Genomic DNA, 19,643 nt, shown 5'->3' on the forward strand with positions numbered 1-19,643 from the left:
AATTATACTGCATCGTATTTTCTCTCAAGGGAGCAACTGAAGTAATAGCTTCTGTTAAATACTGTAAAGTGAAAGCAATTACTTTCTCTAATGGGAATTTGGGGGTTACTTTATTCATGTTTTTTTTAAACATTTGAATACTGATTTATTTTGTTGTGCAAATATGTGATAAATAGTTACATGCTATTAAAATCTTGCACAAACAATTATGACTCAAATTTCTTCTAAAGTTATCAAATATTCACCGAAATTTAAAAAAAAAACTCTATCATGATGTATATGTGCTAAAAATATATTATTATTTCAGTCTCAATAACTGCATCTGAGTATGCCAAACTTGTAAAATTTTAATATTATATAGTTAATCTTTTAACTTTATTTTAAGGTGAACATTTAAATGAGACTAAAATGCTGCAGACCTGTTTACTAGGTCAAACAGCATGTGGATAAAATATGCTAGGGTTCATCCATCCATCCATCCATCTTCCTAATCTTCTTTTCCTGAGCAGGGTTACAGGGCAGCTGGAGCCGATTTCAGCAGTCATCGGGCAGAAGGCAGAAACAAATACATGTAATGCTTCAGTGTGAAGCAAAAAATATCATACCACAGAAAAAGACCATGCATTTGCTTTGCAAGAAAACTCTCCATCCATTCATTCATTTAATAAACCTGTTTAATCCAGAAGGAACAAATTCAAAAATGTGTTTTCTCTTTGAAAAAAAAAATTAAAAACATATTGTTGAATTTTATGTGAAAAAAATAAATGGGTACAATGACTGGCTATCCCTCCTCCTTCCCGTTCTTTGTAATGTTTTGTTATACACAGCAAAGAGGCTACAAATATGGCAAAAGATCACACAATCTATCCATTAAAGGTGATTTATAAAGTTAAAAAAATAACAGAAGATGACAAATTAAAAAAAATAAAGACAACATTCTCAAACCCAGTTAATCCAGTTTACTATAATCCAATCTAATTGGTCAGTTTGGCTTTGGTGATGCGATCAAAAGAGGAAGTGAGTGGGTGAGACACATAAGGAGGGGTAAAGGTACAGGAGGCCTGCTGAGAGTCTCCTTCAAAGATGGGAAGTATAAAAGTGGACAGGAGGTGATCAAGGTGCCTACAAATGACAGAGTCCAAGAAGCAGGCTTTATGGAAAGGTGCTCGAGAGAGAGTGCACACTGACCAAGAGAGGTTCAGAAGAACAAGGATATCACGGAAACCTGCTAAATGTGCCTATAGGGTAAGAGATAGGATAAGAGATAGCAAATATTTTTAAATTTATTATATTACCTGTCCTTGAGTGTCTGCTTATAATTCCAAGAGCTAAACTTAAAAGAAGTGAGACAGCCTTCTGCTGTTATGCACCTAAAATCTGGAATAGCTTACCAATAGAAATTTGCCAGGCTAATACCATGGAGCATTTTAAAAAATTGCTAAAAACTCATTATTTTAATAGGGCTTTCTTATAGTTTCATTTTAGTGTAACCCTGATATTCTGTATATGCATTTAATTGTCATTTTTACCATGGCTCCACGATCCATACTAACCCCTACTTTCTCTTTTCCTGATCAAAGCACCGTGCAATCCCTTACATTGATGGATGGAAGGCCAGAGTTCCACATGACCATCATCATCTAATTCTTCCATGAGAAGCCTGTAAACCATGATGAATGATTGAGATAATTTATGTTAGGTAGAATGCCCAGTGGGGCCTGGGTGGTCTTGTGGCCTCCGAACTCCTGCAGATTTTGTGTTTTTTTTCTCCAGCCCTGTGGAGCTTTTTTTGTTTGTTTTTTCTGTCCTCCTGGCCATCGGACCTTACTTTATTCTTTATTACTTAATATTGCGTAATCTTATTTCTATATTTTTCTTTTTTCTTTCTTCATCTTGTAAAGCACTTTGAGCTACATCATTTGTATGAAAATGTGCTAAATAAATAAATGTTGTTGTTGTTGACAGGTAACTTGCCTAATAAGATGAAAGAAGGCAAAAGACAAAATATTTTAATATGCAAAATAAGACATCTCCCAAACTATTCTGTAAACTTGCTTATTTCAATACACAAGCCTAGGGTGCTAATATATATCTATGTTATGTACGCCCACATTGATTTATTTTTTATCATTTATTCATTACTATTCTTACCTAATTTAAATGTGTCTTTTTCTTTTCTAGTAACTATTTCTTTGACATCTTGTAAAGCACTTTGAGCTAATTTCTGAGCATGAAAATATGCTATAGAAATAAATGTTGTTGTTTTTATTGTTGTAGAGTCAATCAGTTTCACTCATGCAATTACCCAAATTTGAAAAAAATAAAATTGAAAAAATATGTTTGTAAGAGTGAATTCAATTATTTTACAATAAATTCAAGTAAATTAAATTGTCCATTAATTCATTTACTGAACCATCTTACATTATTCTTGCAGCAATCATAAAGAGTGAAACTGAATTATTGTGTTTCAAGAGAATTTCCAAGAAAGAGAAGTCAGGCAGGCTAAATCAGAACAATCTAATTCATAAAAAAATCAGAATGATCAAAATTCATAAATTTTGACAAGAGATTAAAAATTAGAAATAAAACCTAATAAGCAAAAGAAAATTGCTTCTAAAGCTAGTTTTTCTAGACAGACAAGTCTTGTCTTTGTAAACAGATTTAAAAATTCTAAAAGTGTATGTTAAGCTTAATAATGACATTATGCGTACACCTCAGGCAACCACACTGATGTGTTGAATACACCCTAACAACGCATGGATAAAAAAAGAACATGCAGTAAAATGTGTCTACTGCTGATGTCACTTGCAAAATTATAATAACACAAAATTTTAAAAAAATTAATAGGCCCAAGTTAGGAACAAAACCTGGAGAGGACATCAGCTCATCACCAGGCACACTCATTGACATACCCACAGACCAGAGCCATTTCCCAATAGGACAGCTTTAGAATCACTAATCCACCTCAATTCGGTTTTGGTTTTCTTTTCAGTTTTGCTGTTTTACTTAATATAGGCTCAGAGTGTTTACACACATTTACATTTATCTAGTCCAAATGCAAAAATGTGATGTAGCTACACTTGACAACATTAACACAAATGAGCATTTAAACTATGACAAACACACAGTAAAACAGCAAATTTAACACAAAGCATGTTAATATAAGGTCCATTATAATTGAGATGTGGCCAGACAATGGAAAAAAGGAAAACAATAACTCCAGTCAACAGCATCCTAAGAGAAAAGAAACCTCTGGGGAGGCCCACAGTCTGTTATGACAAATAAAGTCACAGTCAAAGTCAGAAGACAAAGTCACAGCTGTGGTGATGGTGGCCAACTGGCTGTCTTCCACCTCCTGAGCAGTCCACCACATAAACAAGTACTGTACATGCTGGACGGTGTAAAAAGAAGTTCAATCATTTTAAGGCTACAAGTGCTTCTGCCTGGCAACGTAGCAGCAGCATGAAATGCCACGACAAAATACACAGAAGGGAAACTGCACAGAGGAGGGACAGTAATAGTTCCTGACTGTCACACTTGTGCAAATAACGGACAGACTGAGTTGCAGTATGAATAGGTAATCGAGAGATCTAATTAGGGTATGCACTCAAGGCAAAACACATGACTTTAAGATTTAGGAAGAAAATATGGGTGCCAGGATGCATTGTGAAGACATGGGAAGAACATTCAGTCTCCATGAAGAAGGGGATTTCCTAGAGTGGTGACTCAGCATCACTAGCATACCACCCATTGCATCTCACTGTACTAAAGGAAACGTTTTGGAGCTTTCAGAAGACAATCTGTTTCCTATTGAGTAAATACGGGCTTGTGGACTAGCGCGTTCCATAATTTACTTCAGTTTCCTGTTATCCTGTTTGGAATGAAGCACAATTTAAGATTGGATGGCTACGTATTTGACTATATTACTTATTCAGGATCAACAGCATATTATTAGGCGTGCATTGTTCATAAGGATAGCACCATCAGGTGTAGCTGTGAAGAACTCTACAAGGTCCGTTTCATTTTCCATAAACTCAGTTCTGTACATTTTTCGCGCCCGTGAAACAGCTGGAGGGCTAACTTCTCACTGCAGTGTTAGCTACTATAACACATTTGAAAGATTCAACAGAGTAACATAGAGTACATATGGCAGCATGGCAAGTGTGCGTTGTTCAAATATTGTATTTCCTCTAAAGCTGCCTTTTCCGCGGCAGTACCTTTTTGTTTCTCGGCTTGTTCACAAGTCCCTCGGTTACTTGCCACTGGTTTGCCTGAGCCGATCCTGCACTCGCCGGCTTGTCATTTCCCGCAGCTGCGCCAGGCGGCTCTGTCTTTCCTTTTTTTTTTTTTTTTTTTAAACGGGAAGCACAGGGGAGGAGGTGATTTTTGACAGCAGGGACCAGGCAAGAGCAACACAAATTTCCTGCTTTCTTTTCCGATAAGAAGACAAATCAGAAAGCCTGGTTTCAAAACTAGAAGATCCATCTGCCGAGCCTTAGAAAACGCCGTGTCCGGAATTTCCTGAATGCACCAGTTTTAAGGGATTTGGGAGTTTTCAGTCCTGGCTTAGTACGAAATTCGCTGCGGTAAGGATACACGAGTCTTTGCTTTTTATTATATGAAATAAACAATAAGCAGATTTAAATGTTATTCTTTCGAGCTCGTCGTTCAGTGGGTCAGACGGAGGTCTCTTTCTGGATCGCAGTTGACGAGAGACCGCAATTGTATTAAAATATTCGGGTGAGTGGGGCTCTCAGGTGCGATGCCAGTTTTTTTGGAAAGTGAGATGATGTGTCTTCCTAATGAATGCCGAATAATCTCCTGACGCATATTTTAAAGAAACTTGTTTTTTTCCAATCTCTGTAGACGCGCTGTACGCTATGTGTTTACTACTGGCGCTACTACTCTGGGTCACAGACCGAGAGAGAGAGAGAGGGAGAACGCGACAGAGATAAACATCGTTATGGTGTTTCTCCTTCCCTAAGGAAGTAATCATCTACACAGTGTGATTATTTGTGTTTTTAACTGTAGAAAATAAATCGATGACTGACCGATTCTACACACTGTACGTTCTTGCAATTTTATAGGATGGCTGGTGGCTGAGCTGGTGTTCTTAATACTCGGTGCACTAGCGGATCGCTCCCCATTGAAACAGCCTATTGGCTAAATACTAGCGGCGCATTGCCGGTTGACTTCGTCGTATTTCAAATTAGCACTGTGCGAGTGTATAAACACGCAGAGACTAGCAGTAGACAATGTTCTTAACTTTGATTGTGGACGATCAGTTTTTGTTTTGGCAGCTAGCTTGCAATTCATTATAAAGTACGGTACAGTATAGCACCAATTGTCTGCTTGCAAACTTACTTGTACTTATCAGAATCCTCATTGCACAGTGAAGTCTTTTCTTCAGAAATTCGTAAAGGCACTGTATTTATCTCTTTTCCTACCACCCTTATAGTTCAGATTTTAGGTGAGCTGATGCCATCCCGGAAACAATGATGAGAAAACTGGTCAATCACAGGACATATACCCAGGCTCACCTATGTTGAGTAAATTTACATTTGTAGCTCATACTGACAGCATGTCTTAGAATATGAGGGGATTAAGTTCCATTGCATAAAAGAGGGAGAATATGCAACCTGCAGAGAAGATAAAGCCCAAATTGGCATCAAATGAGGGATAGTCTTAGTTAATATTGAAGCTATCCACTGAGCTGCAGTCCACTCTACTTATCACATATGCACGCACACACATACTTTTTAACATAATGCCCATGCTCAAAGCATCAATACTGGTTAAATGACCCAAATGTTTCATATCATAAATTTTATTTGCCATATAATTTGTCATTAGGTTATTGGGATTAATTTTCGTTCTCAGTATAGAAAGCAAGCACAGCTTTCAATACATATGATAGTCTGTTCAACATACTCTATAATTCTCAACAGTCCAACATTTATAACTGCATACACCATTTGCAAGTCACTCAATACTCCTTCAGTCATGACTTGGTAAGGTCCAGGAGCGGAGCACAGACTCCCATTGTGATCTCGGATCTTATTTAACTGCAAAAGCATCCAGCCTTCTATGTAGATGCCCAAAGATGTTGGAGAAATTAGCAGTTAAGGCACTAGGCAGGAAACCTCAAGATGGTAGTTAAATTCCATCTCTGGCTCATTACATGACCAGAGCAATTCACTTAACTAGTGTTTTTCTCAGCTTGTTAAGAACATAATACAGCAAAGCACTTTAGTATGGTGTGTGCCTTAAAAGAGGCTGTAAAAACAGTAGTTGGAGAGAAAAGCCTATTTTATTGAACTGAAAATGTTTTTTAAGCAAAAATAAAATGACATTCCTAAAAGTCAGTAAAATGTAAATATATGACTGCAGCTGAAATAGGGCGGATTCTGCATTTGACTCTCAATGAGGTAAAAACAAGTTAGATCAAGAGGTCCAGTGGGTAATATAAAGATGAGCAATGTTTGCAAGCAGTGTTGCACAAATAACCAGAATGCTGCTGAAAATTAGTAGGGCACTTATAAATATCTGAGTTCATACCTTTAAATTTGAAAGATTGAGTTTGGAGACTAATAACAATGTATAATGGAATTGTTTAAATTTGTGCTAATTTGACATGTCTATATTCATTATTGTTTCACATGTCTATATTCTTTAGTGTAGTTAGTGACCAAATTAAATGTTTATGAATCATTCTTTTTTTACTTTAGATGAATTTTGTTAACACATTCAGATTAAAACAAGAATTGAAAGAACAGTGTGTAGGTGGGTACAAAATTGACTTAAAATAAGAAGCAAAGTTTTATGGTGAGGGGAACCTTATCAGAATAAGGTGATGTTAAAAGTAGTGTCTCTCAGGGATCAGCTTTGGGACAGCTGCTCTTTTAAATATACATAAATGATTTGGACAAGAATATAATCGTAAGCTAATTAAGAGTGTTGATGAAACCAAATTAGGTGGAGGGACAGATGATGTAGACTCAGCTGAATTATTACAGCATACATGTTTGGGCAGATTGTGACAGATAAAAGTTAATGTAAGTAAATGTAAAATATTGCATGTTTACAGTAGAAATGTTGGATAGGAATACACAAAAGGAAACCTGAAATTTGAAAGAGTCATGGAGGACTCATCATTATCTGCATCAAGACAGTGAACTAAAGTGATCAAGAAAGCTAATAGGATATTAAGTTATATATCACAATGTGCAGAGTACAAATCAAAGGACATTATGGTTAGGTAAAGTTAAGCACTAGTGAGGCCTCACCTGGAGTACAGTGTATAGTTTTGGTCCAAGGGCTACAAAAAAGACGTAGCAACACTAGAGAAACCCCAGAGGAGAGTGATGAGACTGATTCTGGGAATGAGATGTATGAACGATCAGGAGAAACTGATGGATTTGAACTTTTTAGGTTTAATTTTTTAAGCATAAGCAAGCAGAGGGTAAGAGGTTACATGACTGAAGTGTTTAAAATTATGAAATGAATAATTGGTAGCAGGGTGGCATGGTGGTGCAGTAGTAGCGCTGCTTCCTCGCAGTATGGTGACCTGGGTTCACTTCCCGGGTCCTCCCTGTGTGGAGTTTGCATGTTCTCCCCATGTGTGCATGAGTTTCCTCCGGGTACTCCGGTTTCCTCCAAAGACATGCAGGTTCGGTGCATTGGTGATCCTAAATTGTCCCTACTGTGTGCTTGGTCTGTGGGTGTGTGTGTGTGCCCTGCGGTAGGCTGTCGCCCTGCCCGGGATATGTTCCTACCTTGCACCCTGTGTTGGCTGGGATTGGCTCCAGCAGACCCCCGTGACCCTGTGTTAGGATATAGTGGATTGGACAATGATTGACTGACTGACTAATTGGTAGCATAGTAGATTCCAACTTTAAACTTCAAGAAGAACACAGGAACACAGTTGGAAACTTGTTAAGGGAAGATTTTGAACAAATTTTAAGTTTTTTGTCTTCACACAAAGAGCCATAGTTGCATTGAATAAATTACCAAATAGTGTGGTCGAAAGACTCGAGAGACTGAGCGAGGAGTCTGAGTGTCTGGGCTTGCGAGTGTCCTGGATAAAAACCAAGATCCAGGCTTTTAATGACCTCTTAGGCACAGCCATCAGCAGTGTGTCTGTTTGCGGAGGATATGTCGACCTTGTCGAGAGGTTTACTTATCAAGGCAGCAACATTCATGTCTCTTCCTATGAAGTCAATAGACGGATTGGGAGAGCATGGGGGGTCATGAGGTCACTGGAAAGGGGTGTGTGGCGCTCCCGATATTGTTGCAAAAGGACAAAAGTCTTTACAGTGCTGGTGCTTCCTGTTTTGCTATATAGTTGAGAGACTTGGACACTATCCACTGACCTGAGATGAAGACTCAACTCCTTTGGTAGATTCTTTGGAGAATCCTTGGGTACCGCTGGTTTGGCTTTGTGTCGAACAAGCGGTTTCTCACAGAGTCCTGAATGAGGCACATTACCTACATTGTGTGGGAATGTCAGTTACTACGGCATTGTGGCACGATTCCCTAATTGTGATCCGGCTCGCAGAATCCTCTGTGCTGAGCATCCGAGTTGCTGGACCAGGCCAGGGACGCCCATATAACACCTGGCTGCAGCAGATAGATGGCCATTTCTGGGAGGTGACACTGATTCGCATGTCTGCCCTGGGGGGTTGCCAACCAGGACCCTGCACTGTTTCGTCAGTTGCGGCGGGTATGTACCAGTGCATGCTCCTCGACCTGACCTGACCTAACCTGTGATAGAAAGTAGGACTTTAGGGAATTTCAGATTTTGACATTATGTTATTTTAGATAATCAAGGTGAATAGGATGGATGGACTAGTTGGGCTAATTGGCCTGTTCTCATCTCAGTTGTTCTAATGTTCTAATGCTTTAAGTTAAACAAAACATTCATTATATGAGAGCATAGCCTTTTCAAAGAAAGATTTAAAAGTAATGCCAAAATTAAACTAAACCATCCATTAATTTTCTGCACTCACTTTGCCCAATCGATATTTCAATATTTTAGAGAAATATTTTATGTAAATGAATGTCAGATGTTTTATCAAACAACAGGTGCTGCACATAAGTACTATGACTTTGTTATTGCTTAGAATGTGTACTAAACCAGATTTAGCCTTTAAATGTGTAGTCATTTCCCCTAACTGGAGATGTAATCATGTTTTCTCTCATACTAATCAAATATAATCGTTACATTTCAATTGTGATTTTGGCTTTAAAAAACTCAATTAACTGTACTGTATAGTTTTAGTGTTTGCCCATTGAAGTATCCCATTTCAAAAGTCCTGCTCACTATATGTTTCAGCGATGATGTGCTTCTGTTAACACATTTGAGATCATAACATCTGAGTGGTCTGCTTTGTCCTTGTACTGGAAATTATTATTATGAACAGAAGCACTTAAATGTCTGGTCAATGTGGGACATTACATAAATATTTTTTTTTTGGAATGAATATATTAAGTAGCTCATTTTGTCTCTTTTGTGCACTATCCATAGGTACATTGCATACCCAACCTACCTGGAATGGGTTCTCTCCGAATTGCCTTTTTCAATACTTTTTCAATTTTTACCCCTACATGGGCATTTTTGCCTTGAAAGTGTGGCATGATTTTATCCTGGAGGAAATTTTTTAAATTCCTGATGAATTCTCACATGTGCCTTGTGTATCCTGTTAACCTGAATTGGACGCCTGTCTTATCTGCATGTGCATGTTTTTGTTAGTGCCTGATATTCATAGATCCTACACAATTTTAATAAAACAGAAAAAAATGTGAGTATGACAGTTTGGGGCCAACGAAATCTTGTACCTGGGCCAGATTTGGCCTATGGGCCAACAATTGATTATTCAGGCTCTAGGGGTTCTAATACCAAACCAACACCCAGATCCTTTTGGGGATTCTAACAAACAAGGATATGACAATGATTATTGATCACATCAATATAAGGATAGTTTTATGGAACCTTCTTCATTCTTCTAAGCATCACTGGTGGCTGCATCATCCTTTGGTCAGGTGACTGTAATGCATCGTGCCACTACAAAATACTGGAAAAAGAAAACACACAAAGGTGTAATTACTAACTAGAATATAAAAACAACAAAGAAAATGTATTTATGATAACAGTCAAACACTACTCATATGCTCAGTGTGATGAAAAAATAAATTTTGTAAAGGCCAAATTAAAGAAATTAAAAACAGCAGAAGAGACAAAAGTTGAAGGACTACATAACTCTATGTACTTAGTTAGAACAAAAACTCTTTAATGCATACACAATATGTTGTTTTATGTTATTTCGTAAGTTCCTGTTCTTCATTTGTAAAACTTAGACTGCACGTTGGGAGTACTGATATGACTGCACACAATAAAGAAAATGTTCACAGTTTTTGGCACAATTTATTTTTATGTAGTGCTCCTGACAGATGTCTGGCAAATGCTACACAGACCACAAACTGTAAAAGCCACAGAGAGACCAAAACAGAAAATTACAAACGTGTGCAAATGGCAAGGTGCAAATTCTTAGTGGAAATGGAGCACAGGAAAAGAAAAACTGGAGCATGACGTGACGTTTGGATAGAAGTAAACTTACTGGATTTCATAGTGGTGGTGCCTGTGTAGTGTAAAATTGTGACAGCTGATCACATAGACAATTCCCTACCTTTAAGGGCGTGCAGGTTCTTCTTCTACAAAGGTTTTTTTTTTTTTTTTAAGAAGAGACACTTTAAAAATCTAAAGTCTTACTTTTTACTTCAGTTCATCCTCAACACATTTTGCTGTGATGCAGTCAGGCTTATTTTAAAATTATGTGTTTTAGTTTGTGTTCTGGTATAACATCTCAGTAGTACAGACCAAAGCCCCATATTTTCATATAATGAGTAGTTTGGTGCTGTGTTAGTGCATGTACTTATTTGCTAGCTGCAATGCTAATTTCGGTTTACTCATGGTCTCTCTAAACCTGTAAAGCAAATACATTTATCACTCAGCGTGTACTAAAGCGTGTACATGCAGCATATTGACCCTTTCAACCATTTTGTAAAACTTTATTCTTCATTGCCATGTAGTGGATAGCTAGAGCCTATCCAGGTAGCTTTGGGTTCAAGTCGGGCAATAACTTTAGATGATAAAGAAGTGTTTTGCTGGCCACAACCACCCACCTAGTCTTTCTTAAAACAGAGCCAACTTTGTTAAACTGCTCCTCCATGGAAATGACAATCAATGCCGGGAGCCAAGTAGACTGTAGATGGAAATCAAAACAAGTGGAGTTACCCAAATGAACCCCAGGGTAAATAAAGGGTCTCAGCGGTGACGCTGACCTGACTCAGGAGCTGCACGCTGTAATTGGTATGCCATGGAGCATCCCCAAAAATAGAAGTATTAATGTTTGTAAAGTCATGCATCATGTGCTGTTTGTCTCTCTTGGGTTTAATTGCTCTGTGCAGCACAGGATGCCACACAGTTCATTTTTTTAATTGTATGACATGACATAACAATTCTGTTTTGTTTGCTTGGTGGTGGTTTACATAGCTGTGCATAAAGTTTGTACTTGAAAATGTCTCAAAGTGATGTCCACCATGAGAGCCACTAGCTCCTAACAAAGAAAGTAAATTAGTAAGAAAGTAAGTAAGCATTAGGTGTAACAAATACTTGTACTTCATTTGAATTAAACTGGTATAAAAGTAATATCCCAGAATTCCCACTAGTGCTGGTCCATGTGAAAATGGACTCTTCTTTTCTGGTTATTGACTGATGTTAAACAAGTCATGTGAATTCTGTTGCCATCAGAGCATAATTGTGATGTATTCTGTTAAAATTTCCAGCATTAACTTTCCATTTTTTGTAGCAGATTGCTATATAATATAATAATAATAAAAGTTAAAAATGAACATAAACTGCTTTGGAATCTCTTGCAGTTAGCAGTTTTAAAACTAAAGTAACAAGCTCATGATGAACTAGCTATAAATTAATACTAATGGAGTTTGTATAGATTCAAAATGGTTTATTTTACACTATCTAGGTGTTGTTTTAGATCTATTTTAGGTTACAGAGGTAGAATTATATACGGAGGTATTTTGGGGTATCCTGCTCAATACTGAGTTTGCACATTTTACCCATTTGCTTGGGTTTTCTCCAGATTTTACCCACTTAATCCAGATACGTGCATGGTAGGCTAAGTGCTGACTTGATTATGGCTCAGTACAAGATGTGTCGGTGTATGCATGCTTATGCTTTCCTATCAACTGGTGCCCCACCTAAGGCTGGTTCTGCCTTATACCCAGCACTGCCAGTATCGATACCAGCTTGTTACAGCCTTGAAGTGGATTGGCTGGTTAGAAAATGGAGGGATGGATAGATGTCACAGAGATATTATTTTTTTCTTACAGGACTAACTTTATTAAGTATATTGTGTACAGCTGTGCACATTCTCAATCAGTATGTAAAATCGTGACAGAAGCACCTTCATAAGATGTGGCTACTGGATCCATCCATGAGGTTTACTTGAAAACATACTGTGAAATTGTCTCAGGAAAACTAAAGCATTTAGGTCACATATGGACATCTGAAAACATGTTTCAGGGCCGTGTCCTTTCAGTGCTCCAAATAATGAGAGATGAGAACTTTCTATATCTCTAATTTAATGGTCATAGATGAAAACATGGTAGTCAATAAAGGCAGAGATGACCTGAGATAAAATATAGTTAGAATATGGGTCAGTGAATACCAAGAATTTAAATGAGCATGTGTCTTAACCAAAACTAGTCAAAGCTACAAAAGTAAATGTTTGTAACCAGAAGATCTAAACTAAAGCATTTGCAAAACATTTTCTATTGACTATCCACAAACTTCGCCAACAATGGTCACATGTGCCTCTAAAAATATCCTCACGTGGCATGAATTCTGATGAAGGATTGTGGCATCATGACAAAAATGGTGATTCCAGTTAAAAAAGACAAAAACAAAATGGCATCACAATAAATTCAAAACAGGACAGTAAGTAAATATCCTAGATCTTAAACCAAAAAATAATTTAAAAATGAAAATAAAATTTGGATTCTAAATGATTCAGAACCTTAGTAAAAAAAATACTACATTGTACACAAAAATTTATAATGGCTCTAGAAAACTTTCCAGAAATACCAGTATTCATAACACTTATATTCTGGAGGTCCATCCATAGTCACATGAGGTGTTGCAAAAGTTCACAACATCAGAATACAAAAAATAACAGACTCATATTGGATGAACTCTGTGAAGATGAAGACATCGACAAAGTCTGTCAATTTTAAGTGGCTCAACTTGTGGATTTTTTTTTTAAAGACCTACAAAAAGGGGACCTTTCTTCTGTTAGGGCAATGTAAACTACCTGTATAGATTGTGAAGCCTCATGGTTTACTGCCAACACAAAATTTATCTGATATCTGAAAGCAAATGTTGTTATTTTTCATATTCTCACATACTATATTCCACAACGTCACTAAGCGATTTGGATTAGGAACTATGTAAACTCTGTTTAAAATGGTTGTGAATTATTTGTGTAATATACAGGACATTTCACAGAAGTTCAGTGGGCAGATTTTCACACTTACAAGTTGTATGTGCTTTCCCTTCTTGAGTCTTGATTCATGGTTGTTTAATGGTATAGTTTGAGCTTCATTTGGAATACTTTGAATTAAACAGTAAACATGTCCTATTTGTTAAGCTGTGGGTGATTAGTTTTAAGTAATTAAGTAATATGAACTTGAACTTGAGACAGATTCCTTGCAGCTATTTTGCTTGCCAATAGAGTCCAACTTCAGCATGTTTTTACTCCTCGGCTTAGGTGTGCAATAAAATGGGTTGAATTGTCTCATCTAATATATTACAACATACCTGTAAAAATTAAGATTAAAACAAATGTGATAGCTTATTCCATATTACTACATGTAGCAGGACCTCCGTCCCAACTCACTTAGTTTGCAATGTATGACTCATTTTGAAAACTGATGCTGCTGTCATACATTTTCACTTTCACTTACCCAGTATAACCATCCATGAGAAAAATAGCAGTGAGAAAATTTAGTGGTCACTCTTGTATCACTAACTCAATTATCATTATCATTTACTCAATCAGTATATTCATAATGCCTTATGCTTACAAAAATACATCGTGAATTAAACATGGTAGGTGAAATGAGTGATAGGTGTTCTATATATTTTATCATATTTTGTTAATTTACTATTTTCATATATTTTTAAAAAATCTCTTAAAATCTGTTTCAAAATCCATTTATTCTGAACTGTACTTGCTAACACTTTGCAGGGTCATAGGGGAAATGGTGTTTTGTCTTTTTAAAATAACTGTTTTTGCGATCAAAAGTTTAATGAGGGAATTGCTTCTGGTAGATTGAAGTATATTGGAAGTATGAAATATCACTGAAAATTGGTGAGGAGCAATAACACTTCAGTAGACTTTCTTTAGTTACATTAAAAGCAATATTTGCTACAGTATAAAACCTGACAGTTTTTATCTACAGGGTGTTGATACAAAAATTACTAGTAGAAAAACAAATTTATTGTACAAAGTGACTATATGCCTAAACTTAAGTATTAAGTGATTATGTGCTCATTTTTGTGAACATTTTACTAAATATCAAAATGGCATTAGGAATATGGTATGAAATAATCCACCTTGAATTTGTACACAAAATTGAGTACTGCTAGGAAGGGGTACAGAATCTTGATTTTTGTTACTTTTTCCCATGAAGCTAAATAATGACAAACTTACAGTCTCTATACCAAGTACAGCTTCTAATGCTCCACTCCATAAAGCAAAACTTCAGGGCTGAGTATCTATGACTATGTTTTGGAGCAGGGATTCCCTTGCACTGGGCATGCTGGACAAATTATGCATTTTGACCAGGAGAGGCTAGAAGAAGTTACTGGGAATAGGAAGGTCTCATCAGTTCAGCTCAGCATATTGTCACCATGATTCTTATTAGTTTAAGCAGAATGAAAGTTATGTTGAAGATGACGACTTACTTGGAAGGTTTTAGAAACACATAGATTTGATGTTGTTAACACCCCATCTGTGTATACTGATGGAATATAAAAGTAGAAAAATTTCCAGAACGAGAAAACTACAGTTATAGCTTATGCATTTTGTACAAAAACTTTTCAATTTGTTTTACCCCCTGCAGGCATGGCAGTTTATCAAATGCACAAAACCACTTCTTCCCAATGATGTCCACATTGAGCAATGCCTTAATTAAAAGCTTGGATCACAGGAAGACAAAGGTGACACTTAGTCAGTTTCATCGTGTTCCAAAATGCTTCCCAGAAGCAAAGGAGAAAGCCATTGGCATGCTGCAGGCAAGCATGTCATGTGCCACTGTTGCCTGGCACTATGAAATAAGTAGCTTCACTGTATACTGACTGCAAGCAAGTCATCAGTAGACCAGCAAGACAAATGACTCTATAAGATATGGTCAGCCTTAGGGCATCCACACCAGGCATATCAGACTGGTCCATCTGAGTAATCATTTGAGATCTGCCACATGTGCCCCTGCTGAAACTGTCAGTGGGCACAATACATGCATCAGTGAGAGGAAAGTGAGGGACTGGCTGCATCCTGCTGGCCTTAAAGCATGGCAACCTATAAAAGGCTCCCTGCTCACACCCCCTAGACATCTGACAACACTGGAGGACAATGCCATGCCACACACAGCTTCTGTGGTCACAGCTATCTTGAAGAATGAATGCTGGTGTGTAGGTTCTGCCTTGGCCTGTCAGATGTCCTGACCCCAGCCGCATAGAGCACTTGGGATTCACTGAATTGGAGGATCCATGTGATCCAATGCCCAACAACCTTTTCAGGCCCTTCATCAGGAATACGATAACTCACCACAACTGTAGATTCAGAGGCTGTTTGGCTCTGGATGTTAAGCAGAGGTGGCTGCAAGACCATTATCATTTATTTTTTTTATTATTTTAGCAATATAGTTTGAAATGTCAGTCCCACAATGAGTTTTGCACTTTTTATACCATTATTTGTATCTTTTTACAATAGCTTCAGGGTATTGGTCCTGAAAGCTGGCCCTAACATTGTGTGGATGTTTTCCCTATGTTTCCATTGTTCTTTCTCTGTGTAAGCTTCTGTTGCTTACAAGTTTGCATGTTAGGTTAATAGGTGAGTCTGAACTGGCCTTGTAAAAGTGATGGTGACTGAATGTACCTTACAATAGGCTAGCCTGTCGAGAGTTAGCTAACATGAACTGGGTTCAATGATAGATGTAAGTCTCAGTTCCTTGATAAATACTAATAGACTGAATTCCAGTGAGTTAAACTATTGAAATGTTTATTTCTTTAACTTACCTGATTCACATAATACATTGTTCTCAAAAAATGAGGATTTCTAACAGAACTGTCATCTAAAAATGCCTATTTTATAAATTGAGCTTGATAACATAAATGAATTTTGGAAATTCACAATTCCATTGCAAATTCCCATTTTTCAGCGTGCTGCTTAAAATGAAAAATTTGTCTAAACTGAATGAGCTAGACATGAAGTGGATTCTTTCTTTCTTTCTTTCTTTCTTTCTTTCTTTCTTTCTTTCTTTCTTTCAGCAAGTTATTCAACTCTTTTCAGTTTTGGCCAATTCTGTATTATTGGAATAATGCATCAAAGAGAAATTATCGAGCCTATAAAAAGTATTCACCCTCTTCAGAGTTTTCACATTTTATACACATTGTGCAACAGTGAATCACAGTGGATTTAATGTAGATTTTTGACATTTATCATTAAAAACAGACTCTTCAATGTCAAATCGAGCACATGTCTCTGCAATGTACCGGTAGTCTAAATAAATTACAAATATACAGTAAAATACAAAATTGAAAACACTCTTTAATAACTCCAAGAAACTCTGTAAAAAGATGGCTCAAATTAAAAAAATTCCCCCTGGGATCAAATAAAATCCTGTCTTTCTATTTATTTGAAAAAGTACAAGTCAGGGGATGGATACAAGAAAATATCCAAGTCGCTAAATATCTCTAGGAGTTAAATGATAAGTTTGGTTTTGTTAAACGATGTACTTTCAAGTTGTGAGGTAAAATGTACCGGATTCCCATAACAAAGAACAGCCTTCATACTTACAGAATATGTCCACTTTTACATAGCAAAGGTTTTGATTTAAGAAAACATGCCTTCTAAGTTTCTAAGGCGTACTTGTGACAACAAAAGTAATGGAAGATTCTTCGTCCTGTTTGTTAAAGGTAAGGATAAGTTTCTTGCTTGTTTGTCTGCATGCAGTGGTCGTCATGTTTGGAATTATGACTACCCCCATCATATTACATTCTGTGTTGTTAAACTACAAAGTGTAGTGAAAAGAGCACATATGTGTTTCATTGTAGTTTGTACATGTAGCAATAAGTCTGAGCTGAACTGATTACACTGCATTGTATTTTTAATAAAAGTATTAGATTTTTTAAAAAAACAAGTCACCTTTCCCCTGGAGTGTCATGTGCGTGATAAAAAAAAACCCTTAGAAAATGAAAAAGGCGGAGTGTGCTATAGAGCAGGTTGACGTATTACACATCAATTAACAATTTTTTTAAACGCATAGTCTTCTTGCCGGTGATATAACAAAAGAACATAGGGCGATGTTTTTGAGTGAGTACATTCACTGATACGGATACCAATCAATCCATGAATACAGGAGGAGAACATGCGGACTCCATGTAGAACCTGACGCTGTGAAACAGGAATGTCAGCTCTCTGCTATGACTCTGCTTAAAATGTCTGTAATGAACTTAACTAAACTTCAACCTGATTAAAGTTATTTGAATTTTTGCTGCTAAAGTGGCTCGAGTGTGTGTGTGTGTGTGGGTGTGTGCGTGTGCGTGTGTGTGTGCATATGTGTGTGTGTTCATCCTGTGAAGGACTGGGACTGTGGACACGTGTTGTTCCTTCCTTGCACCCTATAATAACTGCTATAGGCTGAAGCTGTCCCACGATCCTGCCTTCAATAAGCAGGTTAGGAAGATGGATGGATTTTTATCATTATTATTGTGCCTATGATGGAGAAAAATATGAATAGATTCTTCTTTGTGCTTGTCTCCAGGGTTCTGTTTTCAGCTTTTTTTACACTTGCACCAATCCATAGCATCTTTAGGGGCGGCATTGACTTTGCGCATATCATCCTACATTTTTTTAGTCAAGCATTTCTTTGACAGCTTTCCCTATGGGAGGAGGTGTAATGCTGTTCTTGCCACAACTAGTCTTCACTGTGGATCATGTAGCATTTCCATCAGAGATGCATTATGTTATAGGAATAGTTTAATTGATGGAAGATATTGAAGACAGAAATTAATAATAATATTAATAATAATAATAAAAGTCAGTCAATCAGTCAGTCATCATCCAACCTGCTATATCCTAACACAGGGTCATGGGGGTCTGCTGGAGCCAATCCCAGCCAACACAGGGTGCAAGGCAGGAACAAATCCCTGGGCAGGGTGCCAGCCCACCGCAGGACACACACACACACACACACACACACACACACCCAGTGGACAATTTAGGATCACCAGTGCACCTAACCTGCATGTCTTTGGACTGTGGGAAGAAACCGGAGCACCCAGAGGAAACCCATGCAGACACGGGGAGAACATGCAAACTCCACGCAGGCAGCAGCACTACCACTGCGCCACCATGCCGCCCATAATAAAAGTATTATTAATAATAATAATAACAGTATTATTGAGTGGCAAGGTGCTGCAGTGGTAGTACTACTGTTTTTCATCCAGGGATAGTTGCTCCCTGGTGTTTGACGCTTATTAGGATAGGTTTCAGCTGCCCCACAGCAATGCCCAAGATAAGCGAGTAGAAGATGGATGGATGAAATGGATTGATGGATGGATGCCTCTAACGTCTGTTCAGTTCTTGTCACTTGATTGCATACTATACACAAGCTGAATATTCTCTCTTACTGAAACAGATGTGAGCATTATCAATCTAGCAGCAGCTGGCAATCTTTACAACATAAACAAATGACCTTTCATACAGCGAAAGAATACAAGTGATCATAAGTGTGCCTTTTTCAGTTATTATTGTCTAGTTATCTACAGAAGGGAGATATCAATTCACATCTTGGAATCAACATTCAGTAATGTCAATCATGATGTTGATGAGTTTCTGAGATGAATCTACATCCCTGGGGCCCAGTACCTAATCCCTGTTTTGCAGGCTGCAGTGAGGACAGTCTCCTGGGGGCTGAAAGGGTACCATGGAAGAAAACGGATGGAGTAGTTTGTGAAGTGACTTGCACAGCCAGTCCTTTTTAAAAGGCTAAATCTCACAATGATGATTTGCTTTTTAATTTTTTTACCTTCTTTAAATGACACTGATATGCTGTTTTATTTTGTGTCTGTAATCTCAAAACAGGGATTAGCATTTTTGGCTTGAAAAATGGATGTGTTTGGTAAGTTTTAAGGCTTTTCTTTATAACGGGACTTTGGGACCCTTCATGTCGATTATAATACTCAAGAGTTGACTTGTTATTTTTTAATATATATAATAGGCTTCATTTTTCAATGCAATTTCTTATGACAAATGAATATATACCATGATTGTGAAGAAGTA

The 19,643-nt window shown here is 37.3% G+C and overlaps 1 protein-coding gene across 2 annotated transcripts in view; it reads left to right on the forward strand.

Moving 5' to 3' along the window:
* The first annotated feature begins 4,376 nt into the window (after nt 1-4,376).
* The window catches only part of ptprea (protein tyrosine phosphatase receptor type Ea), a 328,457-nt gene continuing 313,190 nt past the window's right edge, over nt 4,377-19,643 (forward strand). Inside the window, exon 1 of one of the 2 annotated variants that reach the window (XM_051922103.1) lies at nt 4,377-4,586. The gene's annotated coding sequence lies outside the window, so the exon portion shown is untranslated. The remainder of the gene's footprint in view (nt 4,587-19,643) is intronic. The other variant, XM_051922104.1, reaches the window with a different exon arrangement.

This window comes from Erpetoichthys calabaricus, chromosome 2 (assembly GCF_900747795.2).
Source record: "Erpetoichthys calabaricus chromosome 2, fErpCal1.3, whole genome shotgun sequence".
Taxonomy (NCBI): Eukaryota; Metazoa; Chordata; class Cladistia; order Polypteriformes; family Polypteridae; genus Erpetoichthys; species Erpetoichthys calabaricus.